Genomic DNA, 18,765 nt, shown 5'->3' with positions numbered 1-18,765 from the left:
GTGATTACAGATTTCCCCCCTCCCCCCACCATGTGTGTCCTTTTGGAAAAATTCTCAGAACAATGAGTAGCTTTGGCTGTGCATCATCCAATGATACTCTGCCTATATACTGAAGAAAGATATATTTATTATGGTGATATGATGTTGCTAAGTACTGCTCAAGATCCATGTCTTGCTGTGGAGGGAGAAAAGAAGAAGTTATTTTCTCTCACTCTTAAATCTACTTCAATATACAAATTTTATCCTTTCTTGAATAAATTTTAAAATGTCAACTTTCCCAAAGTTTGAAACTGCAAGCATTCTAAAGCAATGATATACGTAGAGATATCAAACTAGTGATAAATATCAGCTCACCTACAAATAGCTTCCTGCTAGAGCTATATAGCTATGTTGAACAAGAAAGCATCAGTAGATTTGGGAATTAAAGTTCCTAATGAATCTGGTAAACTTATTCTAAACATAAGTTTATTTCTACTTTTGCAGAATAATATAAACTTGCGCAGATGAGAAGTACGTGAGGTAGGTTGAGTGATTTTTATTTGCCATATGCATTTACTGCATTGGGTTTTCTTGATGGCATCTTTCTTCTGCCCCTCACTAAAGCAGGTGTTGCAAACCTAAAAGCATCCCAAACCAGCAGGATCCCACTTATCCCATGCCTGCCTATGCTGTTGTCAAAGCATTTCCTAATCTCCATCCCTGTTGCCTTTTGACAGGTGTATGCAAGATGAGAACTAAGGCAAGGAAAATATCTTCCACGTAATATTAGTGGGTGGAACTTTTGCACCGTTTGACTAAAGGGAACTCTTTACTTTTAGGCCAGCAAGCAAGAAATATAATAGTTTTAGGATGTAGAGTTTTCAAAAGTTTAACTTGCTTTGACAGTTGAATTGTTGTACCACAGTATGGAAATACTGAGGGAACTCTTGGTCTTTTATTGGAATAAGATGTGGTTCATGACAGTGATCTGTATATAGATTATGGCATGAGAAAAAACTATTTGGAATTAATCTGATACTATGAGGGGAATCAGATGGGACTCAACAGGGTGAGAGATGCCTCCAGTTGTCTCTCCAAAATGGCTTCTGCATTTTTAACTTGTGGTGAGCTGTTTTTTAAGTTAGTACTTTATCCCCAGGAAAACCAAATTGCTAGGAAACCTGAATTTATGATGAGCCAATCTAAAGATCATGTAGTCTCAGCCCACTGGAACCATGTTTATTATCCCTAAGTAGCTATTCAGGCTTTCTGCTATTCAGAAATAAATGAGCATTTCTATCTGTGTGTGTGCAGAATTTATGAAGCATAGAGGAAAAGTCCCAGGTCACAACATTATTTACTTAGTGCTGAAAGGGGAGTTACCTGGCAGCAAAGAAGAGCTGTGATATGACATGTTCTTAATATTCCTCTCTTCCCATCCTTGTTACATCCCCTGCAGTACCATGGGAGAAGCTCTCATACCCATTCTGGGAAAAAAGCTCATCTGGGTGCCTCCCTAGAGTGCCTGTACATTAATGCCCACATCATGGGGAACAAACAGGAGGAATTAGGGCTATGATCTCACTGGAATCACAAAAATGTGATGGGATTGTACATACAACTGAAGAATTATGATGGATGGAGACAGACTTTTTGGAAAGGGTGGCAAGAAGGGTGAATTTTGCTGTATGTGAGGGAGCAGCAGTGATGGATGGAGCTCTGCTATGGGATAGGTGATGAAAGGGCTGAGAGCCTGTGGGTCTGGACAAACCAACACAGGCAGTGATGTGGGTGTCTGTTACAAACTGCCTGGTCAGAAAGAAGTGCATGAGATCTTCTTCAGACAACTGCAAAAAGCCTCATGTTCACTGGTCCATGGGGAATTAGAATCATGGTGATATCTTCTGGTGTGCGTTGACTGAGCAGATGATGATGGGAGCTGCTTTGCTCATGTCACACTTACAAACAAGGAAGGGCCATTTGGGGATCTGAGGCTGGGAGCAACCTTGGTTGCAGTGATTATGATGACTAGAGTTCAAAAGCTGGAGAGGAGGGAACAAGGCAAAAATAGGATTATAAACCTGGACTACAGCAGAGCAGGCTTTGGCCTTTTTCAGAGATCTGCTTGGAAGAATGCCATGCAATATATCCCTGGAGAAAAGAGGGGTCAGAGAGAGCTGGTTCATTGCCAGGGATCACTTTCTCCATCCTCAAGGGTGGTCCATACTAATGAGCAGGAAATCAAGCAGAAGCAGTAGGAGGCCTGCATGGATAAACAAGGAGCTCCTGACTCAACTCAGACATTAAAAGGAAACATGCAGGAGGGGGAAGAAGAGATTTCAATGACATTTATGAGAAAAATGATCAAACACCAACAGTCTCAGTTTCCTAAAGAAAACCTGGTAGGGGACAGGACAAGGAATTTTAGTTAAAGAGAGCAGAAAAAACAATGCAGTCTATGCATTTCATATGGCATTACCTACAGATCTGAGCAGGTTTAATTCTAACTCGGGACCTATCTGACAGAGGGCAACTTTTACAGAATAAGAGACTTATCATCCATTGGGACAAAAAATGATCTGCGTTGTTGGTATTTTAGATATGTCTCATAATTTTTCCCAGTGCATTTATATGGATATTGAAAGGAAGGAGTGATTGATGTAGAACTGGAGGGTCTTCATATCTTTGGCAAGTAAGACAAAGCAGGCCATCAGTCCTCTGATTGCATTTTGTACAGTGGATATTTTCCAGCTCGGTGCTTAACCATTAACTTCTCAAGGTAAAATGACTGCTCAGTGCATTGAATATATTGAACATTGTAGAAAGACATAGGAACCTTTAAATGGGCAAGAGTGGGTCATCCATCACTCCAGCCAATGGTGTGTCTATTCCAAATTCTGGCTGCCTGAAATTCAACTGGAAGGAGTTCATCAGCCCGGTGGTAAATAAGTTGGCTGTGCACAAACACAAATCAAAAGTGCTGTGAGGGCAGAGGTGATGGAATAATGGTAAATAGCATCTAAAAAAGTTCTAAAAATTTGCATTACTAAGTCTGTATTCTCAAAGTGCTCTTTTTTCCCCCACTTTTTAAAATATAGAACATAATGTCTACTACTTCACTGATGCCTGGGGCCAGAAACCTATGGAGAGAATCTCATACTCAAAATATAAAAACATATCTTCATTTTGCAAAGTTTCTGACCAGACACAGTGAAAAATAGCAAATATATTCAATAAAAAATACATATACTTTAGCACTTCCCTGATCTGCAAGGAAAATTTACGGACTTCAGTTTAAAATATGGCGTAGAAGACTTTCCTCAACTATAAAACTTTATAAAGAGGATTTTTATATGTTGGTGAAGAGATAATCACTTTTGTTTCATATAAATATATATGCCTATATATACACACACACGATGATGTATGAAGGTGATATAGTTAGGTAGTATTACAGTAAGGAGAAGTGATCAATGCACCACAAAAACATAAAGTTGTGTGCTAATGGGTTTTTGATGTTGCTGGAAAAAACCCAGGAGTGATAATATTAGCCAGATGATTCAAAACATGTAGTAAAAATAACACTAATAAAAGGTCAAAACTTTGCAAAATGAGCATTGAAAAGCTCTTGGAAAGAGTTCTGGGATTCTCAAGGCATCAGCTGACTCTTGGGGACTATCAAGATGGATCAGTCTTACCCATTCTTGAGTATATGAAATGAGTAAGGTATCTTTGCTGTCCACATTCACTGTGTATTTTTTAAGGTCAAATATAAACAGAAGATGTTAGGGGACCACAGAAACTTGTCCTCCAAAACAGATTTCAGAGCTTCCCGACTTCAAAATTGTTATTAGCAGCAACATTTACCATGCTGCAAATCAGTGTTCCATCCACTGTATTCCTTACTTTCAGACTTACTGTGTCCAGAGCTGGTAGAGAAATTCCTCTCATAGCCATAGATATTTAGACTTCCCAAAATTAATAATTTGAGGTCTGCAGTATACCTCTAATGTGCTCAATGTTTTTATGATTTTTTTTCAGCAGCTAATTCACATAAAGCCTCACACCTTTCAACCGCTCTGATTTATCAGACACTGCCATTAAATTATTAAATCTATAGAGGTTAACATGTGATACGGACTAATGCTAGAATCTACCAAACTATAAAACAATGAACGAACTAATTGGAATTGCTGGAGTAGATGCTATGCTATCTTTACACTAAAAATAATCCAAACCCTAGCTCAAGAGCACAATCTTAGAATAATATAAAGCTATTGTGTAGTGAGTATACTTTTATCCCTGTTACAGTGTTTTATTACAGTCCTCCTTTAGGTGGCATTTGTTTGAATTATTTGACAGTCAATATGAAGAGAGATAAGGGGCTGAAAGTATTCCTAAAGTATTTTCTTGCAAAAATACTTTACTCAAAATATTACTCTCCTCTTGTGTCTGTCTTTATCTGGTGAATTTAAAATTTCACATTTTGTATTATTTTAATTAATTTATAGAAAGCTTTTTGATACACTAAAATATAACGAAAATTCTCACAATGTTACAGTACTAAACCTAATTTTAAAGGGTATTATATTTTTAGTGTTTTTAAATCACATTGGTCTAAAACAAATATGCAATGAGACATCTGTCTAATCATGTTCTTATAGTTACAGACAAAAAAAGAGAAAATAATCCTCATGACTCCAACTGCTTTTCTTACAAAATATCCTCTAGTTTGAAGAGAAATAATGAAACTATACATAAAGCTAGTTTTAATGGGATTTTGAAAATTTTTGTATTCTTACTGAGGCAATTGACTATCAAAGCCAAATCCTGAAAATGTGCATTGTTCAGTAAATGTGTATTTTATTCACAGTAGGATGGTGTGAAAAATATCAGCCATGGAAAATAACAGTCAGAGTCAGCAGAGACCTTATTACAATGTCAAAACAAAACATCTTTCATGTAAATTATGCTAGCAACAAAATATAAATTATGACCACAGAAGTGAATGAAGAAACTCTTAATCAATTAATATTGAATATAGATTTCTTTGTTTCTGTTCTATCAGCATACAACTTTAATAAAGGCTATTACTAGCCTTAAATTGGCATGCGGTTACCAGTCCACTGGTTCTGGAATAAATAAGCTCCAGAAGATTACCCCTGATGTTTGAAATTCAGTTTGGGTATTTCAGGAAGGGAACTGACTTGGATCCTTCACCTCAAAAGTCTTATATTTATTCTTGCAAGTTGCAGAACAATTTGAAGTAATCAGCGTGATAAAAGCAGTGAAATCTCATTTTCCTGAAAGCTTTTACTGTTCTTATTGCAGTATGTTAGTCAGGTGTTCTTAGTCCAGTGTGTTTTGAAGTTAAATTGTAAATTGGAAGGTTTTCAGGTAGAGTCTAAGAATGTCTGCACAGGGCCATAGTAGGATATGCTCTTTTTGATGACCCTTGTAAATACCAGACATGCAATTAATGCATAGAAACTCATAAAAGCTGCAGATTCAATTAGTGAAGTCCCAAAATCAATTATAGAATAATATTTTTTTTTCCTTTTTAAAAAACTTATGGCCTACTTTCACCCTTTCCATTGCTTTCAGGTAAGTCTTATGCCAACAACCTTAGCACCTCAAAGCTATCATAATTAATAAAACAAATTTGAAAAATCTGTTTCATATTGCTTCCTCAAACTGCTAAGTTTCTGTCCCCCTCAGTGACCTAAAATTTCTGACTGATAGGTTCCAAACCCTGCATAGTGATTACTTATGATTTCATATGAATAACTTAGAACTAGAAAGAGATATTGTACCTCAAACAGGGTGTAAAATCGTGTTAAATGTTTGTGTCTAGTTCTGGCAAATTTATAAGATACAAGGCTATATGCCTGTATAGCTCTGATGGAGAAACAAAATATTTTTCATATTTTGGAGGGCTTTAAACTTGTATGAATATTATTTTCCCTGTCATTCCAAGGACTCTGCTTTGTAACTAGGCAACCATGCTATAGAGAGCAGCATTACAGTATAATTTCTTTAATTCTCTAAAAGTGATATAGTTATTTGTCCACATTGCTCTCTAAATTTTTCTATAATGGTGCAAAAACAGACAAACCATGGGTTTGTGCCTTTGTACTATATTGCTTTTATTGATTATATTTACCTATATTGTGGGTGATCCTCAGAGTTTATTTCTGCCTTCATTCCTCGTTAGCAATTACCACTCTTTCTTTTTTCCACTTTGTGGGAGTGGATCCAAACCAAAAATATGATCAATTGTTCCTCTGTCCCAATGATTCTTTTGTGCAGGACACTGTGGAGCTCAGTTTAGTCATTACTCCTTTTCATCTATGAGGTCATGACTGTTTTAAGCTGTCTTGGCACCAGTGGCACCGCAACTCTTAACTTGGTGATTTCTCATCTAAACAGTACTAAGGCCTTTGATTTTTTCCCACTGTGTGGGACAAAACTGAGATTTAAGTGAGAATTTCTGTGCCATATTTATTGCAAAAGGTAAAGATACTGTCAGGCTTCTAATAATAGAATTTGTATCTGTTCCTCTACCTTACGAATTTCATTATCAAGCGGTCAACCAAAAATTGAAGAGGATTAATCAGAAGCAGAGGACAGCAGGGTTTTGCAGATAATGTCCCTAGTGGGAAGGGCAGAGTGGGATGAACCTGGATGTATGGAATTTTGGAATGGTATGAATGTAATATTAAAGATACTTCTGGCTCTGCTGTCTCTTCCTTGTCTTGGACCAATATAGATCCCCCAAAGCTAATACCAAGAAGCCTCCACTGAGAAGTATGGCTGCCCACTTATTTTGGTAGATGGGCTCGGGATGAGTATGATTTAACTTTGCACTGTGCACCCTTATGAAAAAGCCTATCCCGAGATTAAATCCAAAGTGTTATTTTTGACATTAAAAATGTGACGTGACTGGTGACATGAATCTTAATTACAAGAGAATCAAATGATACTGAATTACACTGAAGTGCAATACACAAATTGTGATGGATATTTAGCCTTGTGCTTCAGGGTTTATACACACCTTTGTTCAGACACAGGGAGGGGATTGCATTTGGGTTTTTGTGTGTGTGTGCAGAATATCCCCCCTTTGCTGTCCTGGGGCTCCTCTGAAATGTGGCATTGGAACTGATAGAGACAGGGTACTGGATCTGGAGTCTAATCCAGCACACCAGTTGCTGATTTCCCACTCCCCCAACTCTGCTTTATCCACCCCCCCCGCCCCCCCCCCCCGCCCCACCCTGCTCCAATAAAATCAATGTAATGTGGCAATGAGACTTATAGCAGCTGCTTGAGATTAGTCCCTGATAAGCTTATCCCACTGTTTCTATGGAGGAACCTTCTAATTTTTAGCACCAGCAAAATATTAGTTTGCATGAAAGTATTGAATAAACAGTGCTTTAACCACCATACAGTAATAACACTATGAAACAATGAAAGGACAGCTATCCAAGGAGCCAATTTATTGTACTAAGGAGACATAGGTAAGTGCACAGAAATTTGTACTAGATGCATGAGGTGGATTTAGTTGAGTTCATAATGGAAATTTAGGTAATATGTTATGTACTTCTTTTCAATTTGCAGGCATGCATTCAGAAAACTGATTGGTAGATACCAGAAAACTAATCCTACTGTTTCCTTAAGTACAGCAAGGGAATAAGAGCAAGTATTCTTTACCCTGAAGGCTTTCTGAGAATCATCCTATATTTGTAAAATTGGTTAAAGTACACATTTTTACATATTACTGTATCCAAGGTTGCCAACTCACCTGCTTAGTTTTAATCTTACGATATTTTATGATTTTTTTTCCTTGTAACCATTACTTCTCAATAAATGAGATTGCCTAAAAGCTCTGATATCGCTAAATGTAACTTTCCAGCCCTCAGGCTTGGAGATGAAACCTTGAAAGCATTAACTGAGAGTTCTTTAAAAGTTTAGAGAGCAGCAAGGAAACAAATTATAATGTACAACTTTTTAAAATCTTGTTTTAAAGTCAGTCTCATGATGTGTTGGACTCTGATCCATCATTTCTGAATTTTTGAGCTGACGAGAGCTGCATGCTGCAGAGTATAGACACAAAGAATCTGAGTTAATGGCTTGTGTCTAGGTTTTCTTTACTGTAAGTCTTCATTCACACACAATTTTTTTTGGATTTTGGTAGAAAATTTGTATGTATCAGACCATGGGATCTTAAATTCTTCCAGTCAGATATTTTAGCAATCTCTGTGGTCTTTTGACCACATACAGTTTCACTGGTCCAAAAGTCATTTTTATAATGTAAGTAATAGCCTTAGTAAACTTCACAGAGCTTCCTAGGGGCTCTTTCATCTTTCCATGTAAAACTGTATCTTCATTTAAATAAAGCAAGACACTTTGATTTGAATTCAGTGACAAATCACTCCAGTTTGCCCAGATATGTCTAGACTTGAAATGTCTGCAGTCTTATTACTACTGTACATTTTATCTCCTTTGCAAGCAAGGTTGCAAGTATGTTCAAATGAAAGAACAAAAAGGTGAAGAAAAATTTATCAGTCCATAGAGGACTTAACCCAATGCTTACAAAGGAGTAACAGCAAGCTGGGAGTGAGATAACAGTGCAAGCCTGAGCAACTGACAAGAGATTGGGAATCTCTTTTGGCAGAATAAGCTGCCTCAAATCACGGTGAGGAATGAGGATAAAATTGCATATGATGGTGTGCACCAAAGGCAGAGTGAGGATTCAACAGTTCAGGGATAAAACCATCATGAGCAACTGGCTCATGGGTCAGACACAAAGGGTTACAGTAAATGGGGTGACACCAGACTGGTGACCTGTCACTAGATGGGTTCCACAGGGATCCATCCTTGGCTCTGTGCTCTTCAACATCTTCATAAACAACGTGGATGCAGGACTTGGAGAGACGCTAAGCAAGTTTGCAAATGATACAAAACTGGGAGGAGCTGTTGACTCTCTTAAAGGCAGAGAAGCCCTGCAGAGAAACCTCAACAAATAAGAGGGCTGGGCAATCCCCAGCTGTTTGAAGTTTAACAAATAAATATAAGTGCTGGATTCTGCACATGGGATGGGGAAACCCTGGATATACAGACGGAATGGGGAATAAGATGCTGGAAAGCAGTGCCATGGAAAGGGGCCCGGGGTTCCTGCTTGATGGCAAGTTGAACATGAGTCAGCAGTGCCCCGGCAGCCAGAAGGGCCAACCTTGTCCTGGGGGGGTATCAGGAACAGCATCAGCAGCTGGGCAAGGGAGGGGATTGTCCGCTCTGCTCAGCACTGGGGTGGCCTCACCTTCAGTGCTGGGGGCAGTTTTTGGACTCTGCAATATAAGAAAGATATGAAGCTGTTAGAGAGTACCCAAAGGAGGGCAACAAAGATGGTGAAGGGCCTTGAGGGGAAGCGCCATTGCAGTTACAACTTCCGTGTGAGCGGAAGAGGAGGGGCAGACACTGATGTCTTCTCTGTGGTGACAGTGACAGGACCTGAGGGAATGGCCTGAAGTTGTATCAGGGCAGGTTTGGGTTGGATGTTATTACCCAGAGGGGGTGAAAAGGTTCTTCACCCAGATGGGTGTTGGGCACTGGGACAGGCTCCCCAGGGAAGTGGTCACAGCACCAAGCCTGACAGGGTTCAAGGAGCATTTGGAAAATACTGTTGGACACATGGTATGACTCTTAAAGATGGTCCTGCACAGGGTCAGGAGTTGGACTTGATGATCCTTGTGGGTCCCTTCCAACCCAGCATATTTTGTGATTTGGTATAACTACTTCTTTTAACACAGCTGACAAGACCACAGATCCCTGTTCCTTTCTGTTTACTCTGGTGAATGGTGCAAGCTTACCTTAACACAGACACTACCTGAGATATCTAATTCAGGAGCACAAGCAGTGGTGCAGAGATGAAGACCCACCCTTATACTCTCCCACTCCTCCCCCCAAAAAACCAAAACACAATCCAAACAACCAGTCAGACCTTAGATGGACAGAATTGCCCTTGGAAAATGCTTCCAGTCAGTTTCCACTGACTTCAGAGGGACCCGAGAGAACTGTAGTTGTAAGGTGACTTTCAGGTAAGCAGAGTTTGTTCCTCTCAAATGCAAACGTCTTAAGCAGGAAGTTGATGGGTGTAGTCATGATCCCTATAGTGTGATTCTAATTCATCTTTCTACTTCAATGGCTTTTTGACAATTTGGCCATTCATCTGGCGGAGACATTAGAGAAGTGGGCCCTGGAGGACAGCCAGCATTATGGAGTTGGCCTGATGGATAACCAGAATAATTATTCAAGTGGATGGTCTGATACAACTAAATATGTATTTTTAATTTTATATGTTTCAAAACCTCCAATCTTCTGACATGTTTTCAAACTGTGCTAAGCCAAACGAGTCTTGAGGAATTGTTAAACCAGATGTCATGCATCTCTCTCTCTCAGATGCATTTCTTGAGGCAGTCTGAGAACACTGGGTTCTCAATGACTGGGGCAGACTTGGCTTGGAATTTCATGGGCATCTGATTTATTTCCCCTGAGTGTATGTTGTGCTCTTTTTAAGAGGGACCTCTTGGAGGAAGGGGATGTTGTTCCGTCCCTTAGGGGCACTGAGTGGCCTCAAAAAGAGAAGGCTCAGGAGACTGTAGGATGGACTGAGAAGGTAAGTTATAGAAGGGGGTCTGGACATCATGCATGGTTTGGTTTAGAAGATGACAACAAAGATGATAGAACAGGCCAGCAGGCTTTGGAGGAATTTCTAGAGGACTAAAGCAGACAAAGCAGAATTTGCAGCCGATCAGAAATCTGTAAAGTTATCTGCAATCATGGACTTCAAAATACACTGGACTTGTAAGAACTCTGTAGAAAATTCTATTTCTCTTTATGTCTTCTTTTGTCTCCGCTTTAAAAAGCTAAGATTTTAGGTTTTAGCTTTCATTCAGACAAAACTTTTATTTCTGAGCATAATGCAGACATGCAATAACCTAACTTTGAAAGAATCATTCAGGGGAAAAAAGTACTTTGGCATATTGTAAACAAATAGTTGTACTAATCTCAACAGAGAAATACAAGAAGCCTTTAATAGGACATTTATGTCATCTTAAAACCACTCATAAGGTACTCACTGGACTGATTTAAATCCATAGTCACAAAAGTATTTCATGGAACATAAAGTGAGCAGCCCCTTTCCTCACCCCTTCCTTACTACTCCGCTGCAAATAAAAGGAAAAATCTCATTTAGCTCTGTGTTCCTTGCTGCATGAAGCCAGCAAGTGTCTTGACAGTTTCACTGATATTATTCTGGCTGCTAAGCTCCAACATAGTTCTAAACCTCAGCCATTTTATGAGGCCAGCACTGATTTGAAAATACCAGTGCCTGACGTTTACATGGAACAAGTCCTGATTTCTTGAATTTGACTAAAATTCCATTCACCTGCAGCTACAGAAACTAAAGCGATAGGTTGGGCAGTGGGAATTTATGTGTTGATGAATGACAATTTTTCCACTGGCTTTGTGGAAATCGTGCTGTGTTTCTTTTTTGCAAGAGCTAGGAATATCTGCTAAGTATGTTACTGCTTTTTCATGAAACAGAATCACGTTTAATTCCTTTATTATTGCATTTGGATGTAAAACATTTTTCTGTAGAAGATCTGGGTGCACATTACAAAATTTAGATCAGAATTAGGCAACCATTTCTGTGACAACCCCCACATAGCACCAAAATAGCTACTCTGAAAAGGAGTGATATGAGGCACATGATTAAATGTCAGTGAATTCTAAAGACTGTTTCTACTAGGGAGCACAAAGAAAGTGATCTTGCATTGTGCTCTAAAATGTCTCTACCCTGTAAGCTGATCTGCACAGACTGATGGTTCTTATGCTGTGCATTGGCTCTTTGACTCTCTTTTGACTCCAGAAGGTGTGCATGTCCATTTGTGTGATCAAGGTGCATGATCTAGGCTGAAACAGCCTGTCCTGGGGGATGCTCTGCAGCCCATCTCCTTGCTTTCAACTTCAGGGTGTAGCATGCTGCAAAGGGGGAAGGGTGAAACAGGTCTGAGATAATGAGCATGGAGACAAAACAGTTATAAATTTCACCCAGACTAGAACTGGTAGCCAAAGAAGCGAGTACAGGTGTGAAACTCTCTTGTCAGTGTTTCTTAATGATCTGGGCAAACAGAGTTCTGTTAGCAGAAAACATGGCATGAGTGCCTTTGCATGCAGATTACCCAGGCATGTGACAGGCCACTTGCTGATGGATATTGAAAGGCCAGTTTTCTATTTCCTCCTAACTGAAAGCATTAGGCTTGTACATTGTAGTAAGTAAATAGTTTTCTAAATGTTCTGTATTTACAGAATACCTTTCATCAACTGCAGTACATTTCTAAAAATTGCACACACTTTCCTAAGAAAATTCAGTGAACTTTATGGCATGTTATCATCCCTTCCAGCTTTGCAGTCCCCAATGGTCTTTCCATACATCATATTCCCAAGACAGTTATTCTCCAGTATTTGTTAAGACACAGTAGGGACTCATTTTCTGCCCAAGAAGCTCTACAGAGCCTGAACAAAAATCAAAATCCTTAGTGACACTCACCAGTGGTCACTTGAATAAATGGAAGTCCTTGAGCATGCAAGACTCCTTATCATGTTACTCAGTATGCTGAGCAAGATCTTTCTGTACTTTAGACTATAGACAGATTTGCAGTCTTCTGCCTGGAGAAAACAGCATTCTTAATGCAAGCCACATGAAATAGTTGCCTGTACACACCTTGCAAACACAGATTTACACTGAGAACAACCCCTGATGCACAGAGTGGCTGTTCTGTTGGTGCTGCAGTCAGGAACAGCAGCTGCAGTGTGCTGTAATTTACCTTAGCTAAGAGTAATTCCTCGTTGCCTGAGACCACACATATAATTCACAGGCCTACATGTATTAAACCTTCAATTAAGATCAAAAGAACACATTGTAGTGGACAAAATATGGGGTGTGATCTTTCAAAGTACAGTCTGGAAATTTTAAGACTAAAAGTGCTGAAGTTTGTTTCTTCAGATACTCAGGCAACTTTGTATAAGCTGCTTGGTTTTTAGAAGTAACTAGCAGTATCTTTCTCATTTCTGAATGTTTAGTATTACTGACAAGTAGGCCACCTATGTGCAAGTGCCTAAATATGGACTGAGAAAACTAGGTTTTAGCACCCAGATACAAATGCTGCGTCTGTGACGTTTCTGTTCATTGTGAAAATCTGCTTTTTTTTCTTTTTTTTCTCTCTCTCCTCTGACTGTAAGCTATTTTGCACTTGTGAAATTGCTTTTTCCCCTCTTTGCTCTGATGGTTTTATATACTTCCCAGGAAAATCCACAAAAGTTTAGGGTATTTCTTGAGTTTGGACCATGATGTCCCATTCCAACAGGGAAAACAAAACAAATATTTTGTGTTCATAGACAGACAAGCTGGCAAATTTTTAATCCATAACTAATATATGAATCTGCTACTGGGTAGTAATAATAATAATAATAATAATAAACTTTAAACGTCAGACCACAAAAGAAACCCAAAGGCTTCCTCCCCCAATATGATTCTACTATAACAATCTTCCCCTTGGTTTTGATGATGTCTTAATAAAAATGTGAATATGCCTCTAATTTTTAAAATTCAATACATGTTTGATCATAGCAGTCATAGATAGTACTAGAAAGACTTCAGTGGTAGTACTGTTTTTTAAAATTTTATTAATTTAAAAATGCATACTTTGATCACTTTCTCTGAAGTTGCCACAAAATTTTCATTCTGCAGTTGGTTTTGGTTAAAGTATGAAAAAAAAGCCCTGGTGGCAGGATTCAGATTTGCCTTTGAGAAAGAAGGTGGATGCAGTTTTCCTCAGTTTTCCTTTTATTGTAAATAAATTTTAAGCACATTTAATTGCACATTAGCATTTCAAATTTCTTTTTCTCTGATTCATCTTTATATATTTTATGATTTGTGAAGTCATATTTATTCAAACAACACTTAAACACATGCTTAACTTTGTGATTGTTTCAAGTTATATTTTAGACTAAGTGATGCCATGAATAAGCCTCATTATATGCATGTCTAAGATTTTCTTGAATTGGGTCCATTTGTCAGTAAAAGATCAACTGTAGATAATAGTTCTTTTCATATTCTGATTTGAATATTTCATACATATCCATTCCAGAAAAGTGAATCCTTTTTTATAAAGATAATTTTATTTTAAAGTAACTAATGCATTAGTATTGAATAATTTGTATTATTCATTGAAGTAGAAAATGTTACTATCTTCATGTTATCTAAGGTCCTTTTCCTTACCTCGATCTCATCTGTGTATTGCAACATAGGCAAATACTCTATTTAATGGTGTTTTTTTAAAGCTACAGGTTCAATATACTGCAAAACTTTTCAGTTCATAATAGCAACCAGTAGTTTTTGTTAACTGTCTTTATAACAGATCTGCTCATATAGGTTTGACTACAAATGTCTGGCTTCAGCAGAATTGTTGCATCAGTTGAAATATTCTTGCTTATATTGATCTATGCAATTCAGTATCCTTTAGGCTTCTAGATTTGTTTCCTAGCTGACAAGAAAGAAAATCTTATCTGCTATTTAGATTTTCAACCATCTATGATCTTATTTTGCACTTGTATGTGACATAGCATGTCCACCACACTAAATTATTCAGCAAAATTGAAAACATGAAGGGCTCAGCAGTCTGTATGGGTCAATGAAAAAATAGGCCTGAAAAAAACTCTGTTTGACACAGGTGGCAAAAATGACATGTAGAAGCTGGTGCATAGATTCATGGTAAGCAGAGGGACTTCTTGATAATGCTGTAAATGTAGACATGGAGAAAGTCTGTAGCGATTAAAGTGTTCTTATATAGAATTGTATAGTGTTGGTAAGCACCAGGATATAGAAATGGATTCTAAAAAATGCATGTTTCAAAGGCTCAAGGCTGAAAAAAAGAATGTAACAGTCTAGAATACAAGTACCCAGAGTACTACAGGACTTACTACATGAGAATCATAACCAATTATCTTTAGAAATAACATTCAGTAGGTAGCAGATCACAATGGCAAAATATCTTCCTTTGAAACTTTGCATCACCAGCTATGTATTAACACGTCCTTACTCAATGGATTTTATTATCACATTTCTCTACACACACATTGTTGCCATTTGGATATGAGTAATACCAAGCACTGCAGAAAAATCATAGAAACTTCAGCTCTTATCTAAAAAAACCATTCCAACTTGATGAATTTTAAACCATTTTGAAGATGAGACACAGCACTTTAAAGTATCTTTTAAAAGATTCGAAATCATTAAAAACCCTACTTGACTAGTCTTAAAAAAACTATAGTGATGAGTTTTTAATTCACTGAGAGAAAAACTTGTGAGACCTACAGAAGTATTAAAATATTATGTCTTTGTTTTAGGATTCTACCTGTCTTTATTTAAATTATCCAGGATCAAATTTGATGCATCTTGTAAATGACAAGAGATACTATTGGTCCAGCTGCAGGGCTAAAATTTTGTGCTGTGTGGTATCCAGGAAAGCGCAACGCATCTTCCTCTGGGGATTATTTAGTGCTTCCGAAGGAAAAATTAAAAACCTTAAAAACTCAGGAACAAAAAACAGTGTTTCTTTATGTCAGTTGTAAAGATATATACAAGGCATCTTCATAGCATATTCTCTAGGACCAAAAACAACAGGGTCTTAAAAAAATTAAGTCTTTACAGTAATTGGTTTTACAGATTACTTGGTTTTAAAGTTTAGATAATATAACATTCCTGTCTGTATATGTACATATGTCTGCCATTTCCTCAGAACACGGAGAATTATAAAATGATACAGAATTTCTTCTCTAAAAATGCCTATGAAACTGCCATACTATATGAAGTTAAGGCTTTTACTGGCCCACAGTCTACACAAGGATATCTTGAATTACACAAAGCATTAGTATTAAGTGTCCTAATTTGATTATTTTGGCCAGGAATAATAAAAAGGTAATAGTACATAGTAACAAAGCATACCCAAAAAGCTGTATTTACTATGCTATTCTGAAAAAAAAGGTGTAAAAAGCCAGGTACAAATTCAGCCAGGAACTGACATCAGATTCGTACTTTAAGATTAGGAATGTTCATGTTCAATCATTATTTGTTACTGAGATACTGAGTAGATGTTGGTTTGCTGTCTCTGGCTGTTCCCATTCAGCGTTTACACGTACCTTTGTCACATTCAAATGGGTTTTACTTCACCTGACTTCCCACTGCAGTAACTGAAAGGTATAAATGTATGTCCAAGAGCTCAGTCATGACACAGTCTAGCTGATGTTCCTGCAAATGAAGATAAAACACCAAAATATTATTTCAATGCACAGTTGATGGCTTCAAAGCCAGTCCAAACTACATATATCAACTCTCACTCTTGAAACAGAACAACGCCCACCACTTCACTTCTTTGGGTAGGCAAATTTTAATCTTTTACTATGAGACTGACAGTTTTGTATCCAGTTGCTATGACAGCAGAAGCCAAAGAACCATGAACCAAGTTCACTCTCATACCCCAGTCTCCTTCCCTGTGTGTGATTCTCACGTTGCACAGCTCCAAAAGGTTACCAGTATTTAGCACAGTAGGAAGGACACTTGTCCAGGTTCTCTTTTCATGTCTCACATCTGGGAGTAAGACTCCTGTGATATTGCTATTAATGGACCTCCAGGGTGTTGGCTAGTCCAAGAGCATCTCCACAGGCATTGTAGAAAATTTGCAGTGTTGCAATTGCTTCTGCCTAGGAAAACAAAAATATAAAAGTAACTATAAACACAGCAATACTACATGTATCTATTTGGAAAGCCAAAGAAAGAGGAGATAATTTCAGCTTCATTTCAAATGTTAATGACTTTCGTAAAGGCCTATCATTTTGGGTACACACCCTGTGTTTACTATACTGATGTTTATGTACAATCTTTTTTACCTCTTAGTCTTTGTTTTGCTAGGCAAAACTCTTTCCTTTCATAAGATTGACTCTTTTCTACCTTTAACACTCCTGAACCTGCTCTTGTTTTTCTTAAATGCACTTTTTCAATAAGCTGAGTAAGGCATTTCTGATCAGATGTTATGCTTTCTGCTTTTCTTCATATCTCCACTGGAAATAACTCAGCCAGTATATCCTAGAACCACATTTGTCTTTCCACTGAAAGACTCTGAAACCACAGAAATTCCAGTGACCCCTTAGAATTCCTTCATTTCTCTGGCACTCACCACTATGCTTTAAGGCACCTTTATGTGAGAAGCCTTGGAGCATGAAGTGCTCAAGACAGGAACCTTGTTTGATACAGAGCATATGTGCTTAATTTTATATATGGTGTATCATTTGATCAGATTCAGTTAGCTTTGTACGATCTTGGCCTATCTCCTTAGTCTATAAATAAATAATGACAGATTTATAAATAAGTCAGTTTCTAACCAGCTGAAACTGTGTTATCTTTGTAGCTTTTACCAATGAATAGAGCAGCATGAATGACAGGCACAGGTTCTGCAGTTTTAAAAAAGCCTGGTATCACAATAAATAAATAAATATAGTGCATGTAAGTACCACATAAATATTTTGATGCACTAGCACAAAATATTTCATACGGTGTTTCAGAGTATGCCCAAGCCATTTACATCTGTGCTAGGCCAGCAAGTGCATTTTAGCTGGTAGTTCAATGTTCTCCCAATATAAATAGATGATCAATCATTCTTTGTTGCTATTGTTTTAAAGAATAGTTTGAAACCCACTTCACAGTGAGTGTTAGTACGGCCTGTTCTTTTTGTTCTCCTATCAATACAAGTTTTAACATTAAAAAAGTGCATTGTTTTCATCTGGCTGCAGGAGTACATGTGTTGGGCTCTACTGTAATTTTCTAAGTTCTTGGTTGGTGGGACAGTGAAGGTGCAAGCCTGCAGAAGAGACTGAAAATCTGGAAAGGCATGAAGTAAAGCACATATCAATCTATTCAGAGAATAAACATACAAATTAAAACACTGGAGAAAATCCATTCCCATACTGAGAATTATTGTATTACAGTGTAGAGTTTGTGTGGAGATGAATTTGAATTTCACCTGCCTTCCTGTTCTGCTCAGAGAAAACTTTTGGAGACCTAAACTCCAGTGCCTTATTTAAAGCCTGATGCAGGACACAAGTGTAAGGCAATGCATCTGGACTGTTCTTGTGTCAGGACCCCTGGATTTGTAATTTCTCCACAAGATGTGTATGAAGAGTGCTTGCACTTTAATTATGTTGCCACAAACCGGCCTTGTCATGTTCCTGTCACAACGAGGACTCCGTTCGTTCAGGTCTCTTTCCTGGCATGGGTAGAGAGGTCACAGGATGGTGCCAAAAGCCAGGCGGTGGATTTCAGCCCGATGCCTGTCCTCGGTCCACCGCTGATGAACACTCAGTGCGAGGGCTGAAAGCCAAAAGGCCCTTCCCCACCCTTGGGGCTGCATGGAACGGTGTGATCGTCGAAGGAAAGAGGGCTCTCTTCTTTCCCAAGTTTTTGCTTGCAAGGCCCAGGGTGCTGGTCCCGGACTGGGGAGGAGTTGCCTCCTACTCACCAGGGCTCCCCTTCCCCTCTCGTTCAGCGTGCCGGCCTCTGCCCCGGGGAACGCCAGCCGTGCCCCTCACACCCCGACCCATTGCCGTCCTTCCCCGGCACCGCGGCTCGGGAGGCCCCGCGGGGAGCCCTGGGCTCGGCCCGGCGGCCGCAGCGCC

General features: G+C 38.6%; 1 protein-coding gene and 1 long non-coding RNA gene across 4 annotated transcripts in view; one reads left to right on the top strand and one right to left on the bottom strand.

The window, feature by feature from the left end:
- Positions 1 to 18,765, top strand: part of FRMPD4 (FERM and PDZ domain containing 4) — a 343,499-nt gene that overhangs the window by 18,398 nt on the left and 306,336 nt on the right. The gene's annotated exons all lie outside the window — the stretch shown is intronic.
- On the bottom strand, positions 11,583 to 18,692 carry LOC108445260. Its single transcript, XR_001860067.1, has 3 exons — positions 18,303 to 18,692; positions 16,574 to 16,797; positions 11,583 to 16,345 (listed from the first exon to the last, which is right to left on the bottom strand). It is a non-coding gene; the product is annotated as an uncharacterized LOC108445260 (long non-coding RNA).

The sequence above is a fragment of the Corvus brachyrhynchos genome, unplaced genomic scaffold (assembly GCF_000691975.1).
Source record: "Corvus brachyrhynchos isolate BGI_N302 unplaced genomic scaffold, ASM69197v1 scaffold11, whole genome shotgun sequence".
NCBI classification, from domain to species: Eukaryota; Metazoa; Chordata; class Aves; order Passeriformes; family Corvidae; genus Corvus; species Corvus brachyrhynchos.
This window is presented reverse-complemented; position numbering and strand designations above follow the sequence as displayed.